The sequence below is a fragment of the Rhodnius prolixus genome, unplaced genomic scaffold (genome assembly GCF_049639745.1).
Source record: "Rhodnius prolixus isolate KJV_2025 unplaced genomic scaffold, Rpr scaffold_3, whole genome shotgun sequence".
In the NCBI taxonomy this organism is placed as follows: domain Eukaryota; kingdom Metazoa; phylum Arthropoda; class Insecta; order Hemiptera; family Reduviidae; genus Rhodnius; species Rhodnius prolixus.
In genome coordinates, this window is record NW_027411603.1 from 41,574,733 (window position 1) to 41,587,167 (window position 12,435).

Here is a 12,435-nt window from a genome sequence, read left to right on the forward strand (position 1 = left end):
ACGTAAAGCCCCGCCTGAAAAAATTAACCAAATCGCAAAACTAACATCAAGATAGATACTTTAGCTTACTCCAATAACTCATCAAAATGCTTTAACTAATTTTGCTGAACAAAATAATTTGAGAGTTCTAAAAGAAAACTTGAAACCATTTTCGACATTGTCTCAGAGTATAATGAAACTTTTAAAGAGCAATGTGAAAAACCATCATAACAAATTTTTAGGGCATTTTCGTATTTTCCACCATAATTTGCACTAATGCCTATAGCTTTTTGTGGATTGGAAGATTCATGGTTGTGTTTTGGAACATTTCTTTCCAAAAATAACAATTATTCTTCCTGTGTCCTCAAGTATGATCTGCTTTTTGGTGGTATTAGTTTATTTTTAACTTTACTTATATTTTGGGGAGGGAATTTCAGAAGGAACACTTCCCGAAAAAAAAAATCAATTTCAGATGTTGGAGAAAATTTCAATCCTTACAGAAGTATGAGAAAAAAAAATTCCTTAAATTGAAAAAATAAACCTTTATCTAACAACTAAATAAAATTTAATGCTTTAATAAATCATATCTTGGTAGAATGAGTTATTATACATGCAGATATAATAATGTGTGAATGCAAGCAAGAGAATGTGGCTCTATCTAACGCCGGTTAGCAACAGAGCGTTCGCTGTGAAAGAGAGAGGGTGGTGGATGCAGGCAGGAAGAGGAGAAAGGATCTCTTGTTGGTTTTCACTTATCCGGCGGAAGTGATGACCTCAACTGAACCAACACATCCGGTGCCACTCAAGCCTTTATAACACACGGCCAGACATATAGTGGACAACCCGGGGACTGCACTCTACCAACATATTGTACCATAAAAGTAGATTTCCCTAACTAACGCGCACCATTCATTCCTTCACTTATATTATATAAATGCTGGATGTTTAAATATGTTCATTATACTGAAAAGATCGTCTTCCTAATTAGCAGTCTTTATCCTGTTCCACCATACCATAATGGCCGACATACTATTTCCCTTTTTCACTACATTTAAATCCATCTTTGTATACAATTTGCACAGCGTCAATGGCGGCTCTAATTTTAATTGAATTAATCTGTGGAGTCAATAACATACCAATTAGTAATGATTGTACGCAGTGGTCCATAAATATCTTAAATATTAAATATTGAAATATCTCAATTAAAAGGTTTACTGCGGATAAAATTAAATTTAATCAAAAAGAAGTTTTTGCTTGACATAGCTCGGTGTTTCCACTCTTCGATATTGATTATTATTGCAGAATGATAGCAAAAATGGTTATCACGATATAATACCCACCACTAAAATTTATTATAAAGAGAATGTAATAAATTACATTAAGGATGACAGATTGATTTTTAAAAAAAACAATAGAAAAGTCAATGAAGGATTTTTGCTTTAAAGAGGCTCAATATAAACCTCTAAAAGAGGCTCAATATAAACGTAAGTAATATTATTGGATCGTAGTTTTTATTAAATTGCTTTTTAAAGATACTTAAGGTAGGAGAGCTTCCGAGTACAATCACTCACAAAACCAGCTTAACATTGTTATGTGTACATCCACCTGTGTGAGGAGGAAGTTTTGAACTACTAACGTCGGAATCCAAGGTGTTCTTCAGGGTTAGTCTTATTGAACATTAAATGCATCCCCATAATGTTTGTAGTCTTATTGGCAGAAGGCGCCGGGTTAAATCCACCTGTGTGAGGAGGAAGTTTTGAACTACTAACGTCGGAATCCAAGGTGTTCTTCAGGGTTAGTCTTATTGAACATTAAATGCATCCCCATAATGTTTGTAGTCTTATTGGCAGAAGGCGCCGGGTTAACATTTTAAAATACTCCAAAAACATAGTAAATATAACACCCTAGAAATATAAAATATATCAATATGGGCATGGACATAGAATAGGAGAAACAATAAGCGCTAGACTATTACCGAGGTGTTTAAAACTATTAAACCAGTTCAAGAGTCAAAATCAGTTCCATTCTTTTAATTTTGTAGATTGGTGGAAATAACTGCGCCGGAATTGTAGTCAAGCAAAAGAAAGGGAGAATTTAGTCTAGGAGGTAAAGGAGGATCTGTCGAGACGGTCCATCTGTTCCAGACTGTTTCTAGTATATAAATAAAAGACCCAAAAACGGAGAGAACCCTTACATATGGGTTAGGGAGAAATACCTCTTCCCTAGTTTAGCCTTTGAAGACCTTTCTTCACGTCTAAATGTCAATGTGTCTACCAGACATTAAAAGGCACAGTAATCTATGGCTGTTAATAGGTTTCAAGTTTTCAAAGCAATGTTATGTGTGTCCCAGAGAGCCATTTCTTACCAGAGAACTTCTTTTATTTTTATCCCAGTTTTCTAAAACAAGATGAGAAGATGTGAATTAATGTTTTGTACACTGCCCTTTTATTTAAACAAGCAATTTTTTATTCAAAGAAAAAAAAAATCTTGCTTTGAAAATAATTGAATCACAGCTGTGTGCAACATGGGCGGCCTTGAAGGTTTGGTAAACTAGTTAGTTGGACAAGATTCTTTCTATCTGGTTATCCGTCACAAGTGACAATCTGGAAAAGAATAAATAAAATAAAAATTACTTCTACAACATAAAATTAGATAGATAGATAAATATAATAAATATAATTTGGAAAGACTTACATTATAAAAAAAGTTTGTGAAGTTTTAGAGCTACGAGTATATCATCATAACTGTTAAGGATTCACGGAAAAGCGGGTTTATATAGAGGTAAGGAAGGGGTGAAAACAATAGGGCTGGAAAAACCTAAGGTATGTGGTGAGTAATTTGTTAAGTTACTGTTTGAAGTATGTTATTGTAGAAATTTGAAAGATTGTTCGTGTCTGTCCTAAAGTTAATAGATTTTTAGTAAAGGAAGTTAGAGAACACCTCGATATATCGAAAAAACCATAACCATCAATGATATTTAATGTTAAAATAGGTTTCCCCTATTTATTTAACCTAAAAAAAAAGAACCTTAGCAGCGTTTTAGAGTGCCCATGTTTTTAACGCAACTATCTCGAAAACCAAAACAACCACTGGATTAACTTTCTTTTATAGTATCTACGTAAAAAGGAATTTTACCAATATACTCTTTTTTTGCCAGAATATCGATCTTGAGGTATCATAGGTCCAAAGAATTGCTTTTTATAAATTGGTCTAAGAGTGGGGACAATGAAGCGTGTGATCAGCATTATGCAAAGAGGAAAATTCGTAGCATAAGCATGATTGATACTGATTAAAAGTACCACTATCAGAACCGACTGCTACGTTTACGCACAACTTAAGTACCATTTTATGAGGTTTGAGGTTTCGAGATTTTCTCGATTTTCATATAATATTTTTTTACTTTTATTCGTATTGTTTTTAGTAGTAACATTGTGTGGGCATCCCCTTATTCGCAGGTCAAGGTAGGAGAAAGTACAAACAAACTTGGTTGAACTATATTGCAACAGCGATTTACGAGTAAAATGAACTCTTAAAATTAGGCTAGATATGAAATAAGATACTCATTTTAATATAAAGAAAAGCGTTATCGCTTAGTCAATGAAAAGGAGCAGCAAAGTTTAAGAAGAAGGTAAAAAAAATCAGGAACTGTGGGGAAAACTTGCTTAAAATTAGAACATCTAGGGAGGGTTTTATGCATCCAGTCAAGCAGCAGACTCTCGCAGGAGTTGCTCAGATTTATGTCCTTAAGGAGAAGAAACAGGAGCGAATTTTAACTGCAATATACCCGGTAATATAGTAAGGATTTCATAATAACGCCGTTGTAAGACCGATCCTAACGGCTGAGAAGTTTTCTCATAAAGGGGGGCTGTTTTTTGGTATTCCAAAGGAGGGAAAAGCAGTGGTTTTCAGTTTGTGGCGGTCACGTAGAATGGGGAAAAGCAAAGAAGAAATGAAAGACGATATACGTTTCAAGTCCGCTGGGAAAAACACCGCTAAAATTATAGAATCACTCTTATAACAAAGAGTGGTAATGCAGGATATAAAAGACACTTCTCTAATGTATTTCACTTTCAAGTAAATCTTAAATCAGATGTTTTTGAGTAAACTTACAACCCATTAACTCGAATATAGAAAATTTAGTTCTTTGAAGTGAGGGCTCCTATAACAGCCTTAAGTTGGAAGCGGTTAAAAGCGTGGACCACTTAGCGTACGTAGATCAGATGCACTGTAAAAATGGAAATAGAAAAGAAATTTATTATTCTGGGACAATTGTCCCCTAAGAATAAATACAGGAACAAATAGAGGCCTTAACAGTTTGGACTGTGATTAAGCAGAAAATAAATAAATAAATAAATAAATAAGTATTTACTAAAAGTGAAAATAAAAATAACCGCAGAAATTAAGGAAATAAATTAAAACAATTAGAATTTCGGAGGAAGCTGGATAAAAAGGAGATAACTGAATAGAAGGGATTTAAAGATGGATAGGGTAGGAGCATGGCGGACAGATGATGGTAAGGAGTTCCAGAGAGAGGTAGCACGTATAAGGAAGGATTTGTCAAAGGATGAGGTACGGTGTGTAGGGAATATAGAGATCAGATGAGCGAGATCTAGTATTATGGGAATGGATGGAGGATTTAAACTTAAGGAGTTGAAAAATATAGGAAGGCCTTTGAGACTGGATGACTTGAAAAAGGAAAGAAGCCAAAAAATATTGGCGGCGCTAGACAGGTAAAAGCCACTTCAACTCATCGTAGCAGTGCGAAATGCGAGAGTCTCTGGAAATGCTGAAAATAAATTTTATGAAGCAATTCATGAGGCGCTTGAGCTTAGCTTCAATATCACCAGAAAGACCGCCATACACTAAGCAACCATAGTCGAAATGGGGGAATACGAGGGTCGTTTGAAAAGTCCGTGCAAAGTCAGAGAGATAGCACCACTGGCGCGTATCGAGGTTATGTTTGGTTAGTAGCATCTCTTGGAAGAACAGACACCAAGTTTCAGCCAGATCGGTCTACTTCTTTGTGTTTGGCATTCGTTTGAATAGAGGAAGTCGAGTGATTTTCAAAAAATGGACGAAAAAGAATTTCATGTGTTGATTAAACACTACTTTATGAAAGGCAAAACGCCTGAGGAGACTAAAGAGAAGCTTGATAAACATTATGGTGACTCTGCACCTTCGATTAGAACAGTTTATAAGTGGTTTCAAAATTTTCAAAGTGGCCTTATGGGCACAAGTGACACTGAACGTTCTGGACGCCCTGTTGAGGTTACTACTCCAGAAATCATTGATAAAATCCATGATATGGTGATGGATGACAGAAGAGTGAAGGTGCGTGAGATTGCTAGTGCTGTGGGCATCTCGAATGAACGGGTACATAATATTTTGCATCAACATTTGGACATGACAAAGCTATCCGCAAGATGGGTGCCGCGATTGCTCACGCTTGATCAAAAACGAAATCGTGTGAAGTGTTGCAAGGACGGTTTGCAGCTGTTCCAGAAGAATCCGCAGGACTTTAAGCGTCGTATCGTCACTGTGGATGAAACATGGATACATCACTAAACTCCTGAGACCAAAGAACAATCTAAACAATGGGTTACCAAGAGGAAATCTGCGCCAAAAAAGGCGAAGACCGTTCCTTCGGCCGGAAAGATTATGGCGACTGTCTTTTGGGATTCGCAAGGAATAATCCTCATCGACTATCTGGAAAAGGGTAAAACTATTACAGGTGCATATTATTCATCGTTATTGGACCGTTTGAAAACCGAGCTGCAAGAAAAACGCCCACGATTAGTTCACAAAAAAGTCCTTTTCCATCACGACAACGCACCAGCTCACACCTCAGCAGTTGTGGTCGCAAAATTAATGGAAATAGGGTTCCAACTCGTTTCACATCCCCCCCTATTCTCCAGACTTGGCTCCCTCGGACTACTATTTGTTCCCCAATATGAAGAAATGGCTGGCGGGAAAAAGATTTTATTCAAACGAGGAGGTGATTGCAGAAACGAATGGCTATTTTTCAGACTTGGACAAATCCTATTATTCGGAAGGGATCAACAAACTAGAGCAGCGTAGGATAGGTAAATCTGAAAATCATCAGCATAGAGGTGATACTGGGAATGAGAGATAGAAAGAGGAAGGTCATTGATGTAAATTGAGAAGAGGGTGGGAGATAGGGAAGAATCTTGAGGTACACCGCGTGTCAAAGGAAGAAGTGAAGAAGGATTACTATCGGGAGCGACAACGAATTGGGAACGATTAGACAGGAAGGATTGGAACCAACGGAGGGTGCTATTGGAAAAAGAAAGGGATTGTAGTTTAGATAGCAGGATATGATGGTCAACGGTATCAAAGGCTTTGGTCATTAGTTGCATTTCCGGTCTTGGCCCTAAGATCTTTTTTAATGATATAAACGAAATTTACAGCTAAAAATGTTAAGCTTTCCGGTTAAATCCACGAATTCTATCAATAGTTGGTATGAAAAAAACCCGAAAAACTGGAATAAGTAGAGAAGATTTTCTCAGGAGGATTTTTAGAACTGATTAACACAAGTTAACCTTTTGTATAAGTAATATTACACGTGAAATTTGTAGGCAAACCAAAATTTAGAAACATTAAAATAAAATCAAAAAAGATTTATGAACTTTTAAAAATAACAGTATCCGTCCGTACTAGAATACTTCTCCAAGCAGAGAGGAAGAGAAGTTGATGAAATAGCAATAATAATGTGATTTACATTGAATTCATTCTTAATTAGTTCAATTTGAATAAATCAGTATTCAAGAAGACTCTTCTGTCTGAATCTATTTGCAGCAGCAACGTGGAAAACGACATGAAAAAAGATGAGGCAAGCAAAGTGGTCACGGAGAAAGTTTTTAAAGGATACCGTGAGAGAAAGAGAAAGGATGACTTCTTCACGAATTCTTTCTTACAACCTGGAGGCGTAAAACTATTCCTCGCCTAAACTTATGTAATTATTTAGAAGATATTATTCACGTACACCTTTCGGCAGGGTCATTAAATGTTTTTCATAGCTATTATTCAAAATTTGTGATAAGATGCTCTCAAGGAAAAAAAAAATACAAATATTTTCTGCTAAAAACAACCATTGCCAAGTTTTGCAAGATTACAAAATACTGTGATCAATGTCTACTTTAGATCATGGCTAGATTTATAAAAGCATAGGAACTGAATTGAAGACTATTATAATGTTTATGAACATTATAATTCAGTCGGATTAATGCTCTTTTATTTTCGTAAATGCAGCATACGAGGTGTGGCTATTAAATAACGAGACTGATGCTGCTACAGAAGAACTATGCATGTGCCAAATCTTTAACGACCGACAGCTTTCGATTGCAGCGTCTCACGTGTTTGTAGAGAAATCTGTCCTGACCGGAACCGTCGTTTAAGAGGGGTTAGTTTCGTTTTGCTGAAAACATGATACTCTACACATGTAGTAGAGCAACGAATTGTCGTGAAATTTCATAACAAAACGTGATAAAACCGCTACTGAAACTTATCTTTTGTTAAAAGAAGTTTATGGTGATGAATGTTAATCACGTGCGCAAGTGGTTCAAGGAGAAGACGTTGGAGATGATGACCGCCCGGGTCGCCCCAACACGGATGAAAATATCTATTATAATTAATCAACATTACTACCGTGAGGTGCCTGCTCAACTCCGTGAAAGAGTAAGGAAAAAACGACCCGATTTGTGGAAGAACAAGTAATGGGGTTCTCCATCAAGACAACGCGCCGGCTCACACTGCATTGTCCTGTCAAGACGACGTTTCTAGCCAAGTACAACATCCCAGTTTTAGGCCATCTGTCCTTATTCGCCTGACCTGGCCCCCAGTGACTTTTATCTGTTCCCCAAAGTCAAATCTAAATTAAAAGGAACACGATTTCAGTCTGTTGAAGCTGTGAAAGAAAAAGTGGCACGCGTCAACTTCCAGCACTGTTTCGGACGATGGTAAATTCACATGAAGCGTTGTAGGGATAGGGGAGGGGTGTATATTGAAGGTGGTAATAACTAAATATGTATAAATTTAAAATAAAATGTTTTACAGCAATAGTCTCGTTATTTAATAGCCACATCTCGTATTAAGTTACTGTTATAAGTAGGGAACGGATTCGTATGTATTTACATATTTTTTTCTAGGCAATTTACAGACGTTTTTCAACTAGAAGTATTCATACTGACACTTTTTAAGCCGTTTGAGTCTACTTTTATTTCACATATTTCCACATATTTGGATGTTATCGCATATTTATACATATTTGATTAAAATAAATAAATATTTCTACATATTTAATCAAAATATGTACATATTTTTTCATATTTTTCATTTTGGGCATATTTTCATAATTGGGAGGTGGTTGACAGGAACTGTGAACCACAGACTGTAGGGCTGTGAATCACAGTGGGTACAATGGTTATTGTAATTTACACAGAATGCTGCTAAACAGTGACGGGCACTTGTTAGTTCTTTGAAGTTGTCTGACGTTGTCTGTTCTTTCAGCTCGTTCGTTGAAGTGTCCAATTCATTTCGTTCGGTCACTTAGTGTATTCTTTTTTGGGTGAAATGCCACGAACATCGGCCTCTAACAAACAGCTGGTTGCTAAATATCTTAGCGAGTTTCCAGCAGAACTTTTTCGAAGTGATGGGAGACATTTTGTACTGCACAGCTTGTGACAAGCGCGTTTCTTGCTCTCAACGTTCCCAAGTCACCCAACATATTGCCACCGGATCGCACATAGAGAATAAAAACAGAAAGAAAGAGAGGACGTCCTATCAAGCCTTCCTTACATCTCCATCATCAAGTAAGTCTACTCTGAGTACAGATCTGTGTCGGGCTTTGGTTAGAGCAGATATCCCTTTCCACAAACTTAAAAATCCTCATTTCAGAGACCTATATTGGGAAAAAAAATGCCTGACGAGAGCACTCTGCGAAAAAACTACCTGGAAGATATCTATAAAGATACACTAACCAAAATTCGAGAACATATCAAAGATGGACCGATTTGGGTGTCAATTGATGAAACCACTGACGTTGAGGGCAGGTATATTGCCAATGCAGTTATTGGAAAACTTCTTTCAGCAAGGCACCTATAACATCTGTAGATGTTGAACGATCTTTTAGTCGTTACAAGTCCATCTTACGCTCAGATCGTCGTCACTTTACGTTCCAACATTTGAAATTTCATGTGGTTGCAAACAATTTCGAAGAGTGAAGTTTTCAAAATTGAAAATTTAACACATCTTTTTATAAATTGTAAAAATGTTCTTTTCTTGTATAAACAATTATAACTTGCCCCCTCCAAAAAAAATTCCATTTTCATAAAAAAAAATGTCCATTTTACTTAAATATTCCAGAAAATATTTTAAGAAAATCACATATTTTCCACATAATTGACGAAAATAAATGCATATTTTAATTAAATATTTGGCATTTTTAAATACATAAAAATCCGTTCCTTAGTTATAAGTGTTAATCCCAAATGTAAGTAACTACAACAATGGAGAATTCATGTCAATAGATAGTCCACCAAGACCATCGGCTATTCAACCGTCAATGAAGTTTTCTGAATATGGGAAAGTTGATGGATTGGTGAAAATTTGTCGCAGCGCAAGGGTAAATCTTCAGCCCTTTAAGAAAGAAAAATCTGCTGAGAAAACAACCAAATTCATTCGAGTTTTAACTCGAACTTTTTCTTCAGACTCACGATTTTTAGAAGGAATCTTTAAATCTAACAACATACATCTTGTGAAAACCGCATATTCCAAGTGAAATGAAATTTTACGAGGGAAGTATGTCGTCCCAAAAGAGCAATTTTCAATAAATTTCTCTCTAAAAAAAAGAAAAGAAAAAAGTATATTTTAGTTCTGATTGAAAAGTTTTGGACCACGGACTTTTTTCTACGAGTCCATGGGGACGTCCTGAACAAAATATGAAGTTCTAGTGTCCAGCAATTTTTCCATTTTGCTGAGAGTAGACAAAACGAAACACAAAATGACATTTTTTTAAACTTTCTTTTTTATCTCAGAGGACCTTTAAAACTATTTCCGGTTTTGACTTTCCTTCCTTTCTTTAATAAAAAGTCAAACAAAATCTGGACAAAAATTTTCTAGATTCTGATTTCCATAACTTTTCTCTTAAATCCTTTAGTGCAATCTTAAATCCTTTAGTGCAACCCTCAAAAGTTAAAGGTGGTTGACAAACCATCTCTTTCAGGGATTATGGTGAGCCTGTAGGGGTATCCTACGTATCCTACTCAACAACACAAACAACACTTTTACTATCCAGCTTCCCAATAAGTTCCTATATACCGAAGAGCATTTGCTGATAAAATATGGAAACTATGTTATATTTTTCATAGCAAGGGACCTGGAGTTACTGTGCTGCCGTTGACAACTAAAAGTAAAGTCAGCCCTACATAAAATATATGGAATTTGAAATCATTCATAGTAAAGAGATTGGATTATTTCATAAACGGGCAACTTTCCACTTCCTCAATTAATGCGGACGCTCAACCCAGAATCTCTGGCATTTCATAGATTCAAAATTTCTTCCGATTTTTCCCGCTGGGTGCTAGGATTTTTGATAATGAAAGTAATGAGAACCAACAGTTCTCTTCAGGGGGATTGCAACAAGAAACAAAACTAACTAAATGAAAGGAACAGTTTCAGTTGTCCATAAGAACCGTCAAAAGCAAATCCAAATTTAGATTTCATTAATTTATAGTCCACAATCGCCACCAAACCTTCCCGAATCCAGCGCCTCTGGATCGTACTCCTTCGCACTTCTTTCCATTTCGACCTGAAGATCCACCTAGCTATCTTGTTTGTGGTTTTCCTTCTCTTCTACTGCTTTCCAGGTGACCATGTACCAAGTTTGTCCGCTAATCTTGATGATTCCATCCTCTCAATGGCCTAACTCTCCTCACTGCTTTGCCTTTCGTCACATGACCTAAGTCGACCATGAAGTTCTTTCAATGTCAGCACTTCTCACCGCAGGAGCTGTTTTTCATCCAAATTGGAACTTTTTTTTCTCTCCCTCGAGTTAACTCACTAGGATCACTAAATTTTATTACAACTAAAAGCTCACTGCCGTAGTTGACGATGACCCACAATCCCATCTGGTGTACTAACACCAACATAGTTACTGAATGAAAATTTCAACAGTTGTTGTTTAGCAAGAAAAGTATCTATCCATTTAAAAGCGCCGCAATCCGCCAACCACATCGTTAACTGCGGTTAACATGGTGTCCTAGGTATTTAATAAACTTTAAAAGAACGGAAAATAATGGATTAAGCTATTTGTACTTTTCAAAGTAAATAGTTGCAAAATCCTCACATACTGTTCTTAATTACACTCTAAAATTTGGAGTCCACAGTTGCTTGCTTACTCCTGCTTCTTACATCTGAAGTTCCTGGTCAATACAGGAATTATCCCAAACTATCTTACAAAACATTCAAGTCATTTGCAAAACGAAATGAATCATTTAAATGAATCCACTTTTGGTAAATATAAACTCAGCAACAAATAAAAGGAAATCTTAAAAGGGTAAAAATAGCCGGGTTAGTTAGAAAAACCCCAGAACAATACTCTTACTTTGGTAGGTACAGCAAGCAATTCTTTTCAATAATTTAAAAGAGTGTGTCACTTTACTTAATGTAATGACTCCGATTCTCTTTTAATTAAGATTGTACCCAATTTACAACGGTAAAACGCGAGGGTACGCCCACCAAACAGTTTTACGGTTAACGTTAAATCTTCCAATACACTAACTCTAGTATTTATTGTGCTGCTGGAGTAGAAGAAATACTGTTAGCAGTGCCACCTTTTAAATGTGATAGTAATACATTTCCAGAAAGAAATTACCACCTCTGGGTGTGTTTTGTTAATATTAATTATCCATATTTACATGTAATTAATTTACAAATGTAATTAAACAAAAATCTTATTTGTAAAATTAAAATAAATTAACTATTTTCTTTCTTAATTGGCAAATACAGTTCTGATAACACACTGAAGCTACACTTGCAAGGCACTGGCCCCTTTTCGATATCATCTTGTCGCCTTAAAGGTCTTCTTCGACAAAAGGCGGCCAAAATCCTGGGTTAGACTCCCTCTCCTTTTCAGCTTTAAATTCTAGCTCTAGGCTTGCCGTGATAAAATCTGCCTTCATCCTGGGCCTCTCTTTTTGTGATCATAATGTTCTTAAATAAGTAGTTGGAAACCTCTTGAATTAGTGCGAATCGTTATTATCGTGTAAAAATTTTCGCAGCGTTTTTGGTTTGAAGAAAAATTTGACAATCTTTACTTTTATTTGATAATACTTGATGTTAAAAGGTTATTTCAAATATTACGTTTCATATCAAGTACAGTTGAACCTCTCTGTTCGGTCGTGACCGAGACCATTCGGCCAGTTTGGCTAGCGTCCGTCT

General features: G+C 36.1%; 1 protein-coding gene and 1 long non-coding RNA gene across 4 annotated transcripts in view; both read right to left on the bottom strand.

Annotated features, from left to right (window-relative positions):
* Fas2 (neural cell adhesion molecule fasciclin 2) overlaps positions 1–12,435 on the bottom strand; it is a 390,652-nt gene that overhangs the window by 236,784 nt on the left and 141,433 nt on the right. The gene's annotated exons all lie outside the window — the stretch shown is intronic.
* Positions 380–12,435, bottom strand: part of LOC141452784 (uncharacterized) — a 152,604-nt gene continuing 140,548 nt past the window's right edge. Inside the window, exon 4 of the long non-coding RNA XR_012457616.1 lies at positions 380–2,582. This is a non-coding gene — a long non-coding RNA (uncharacterized lncRNA). The remainder of the gene's footprint in view (positions 2,583–12,435) is intronic.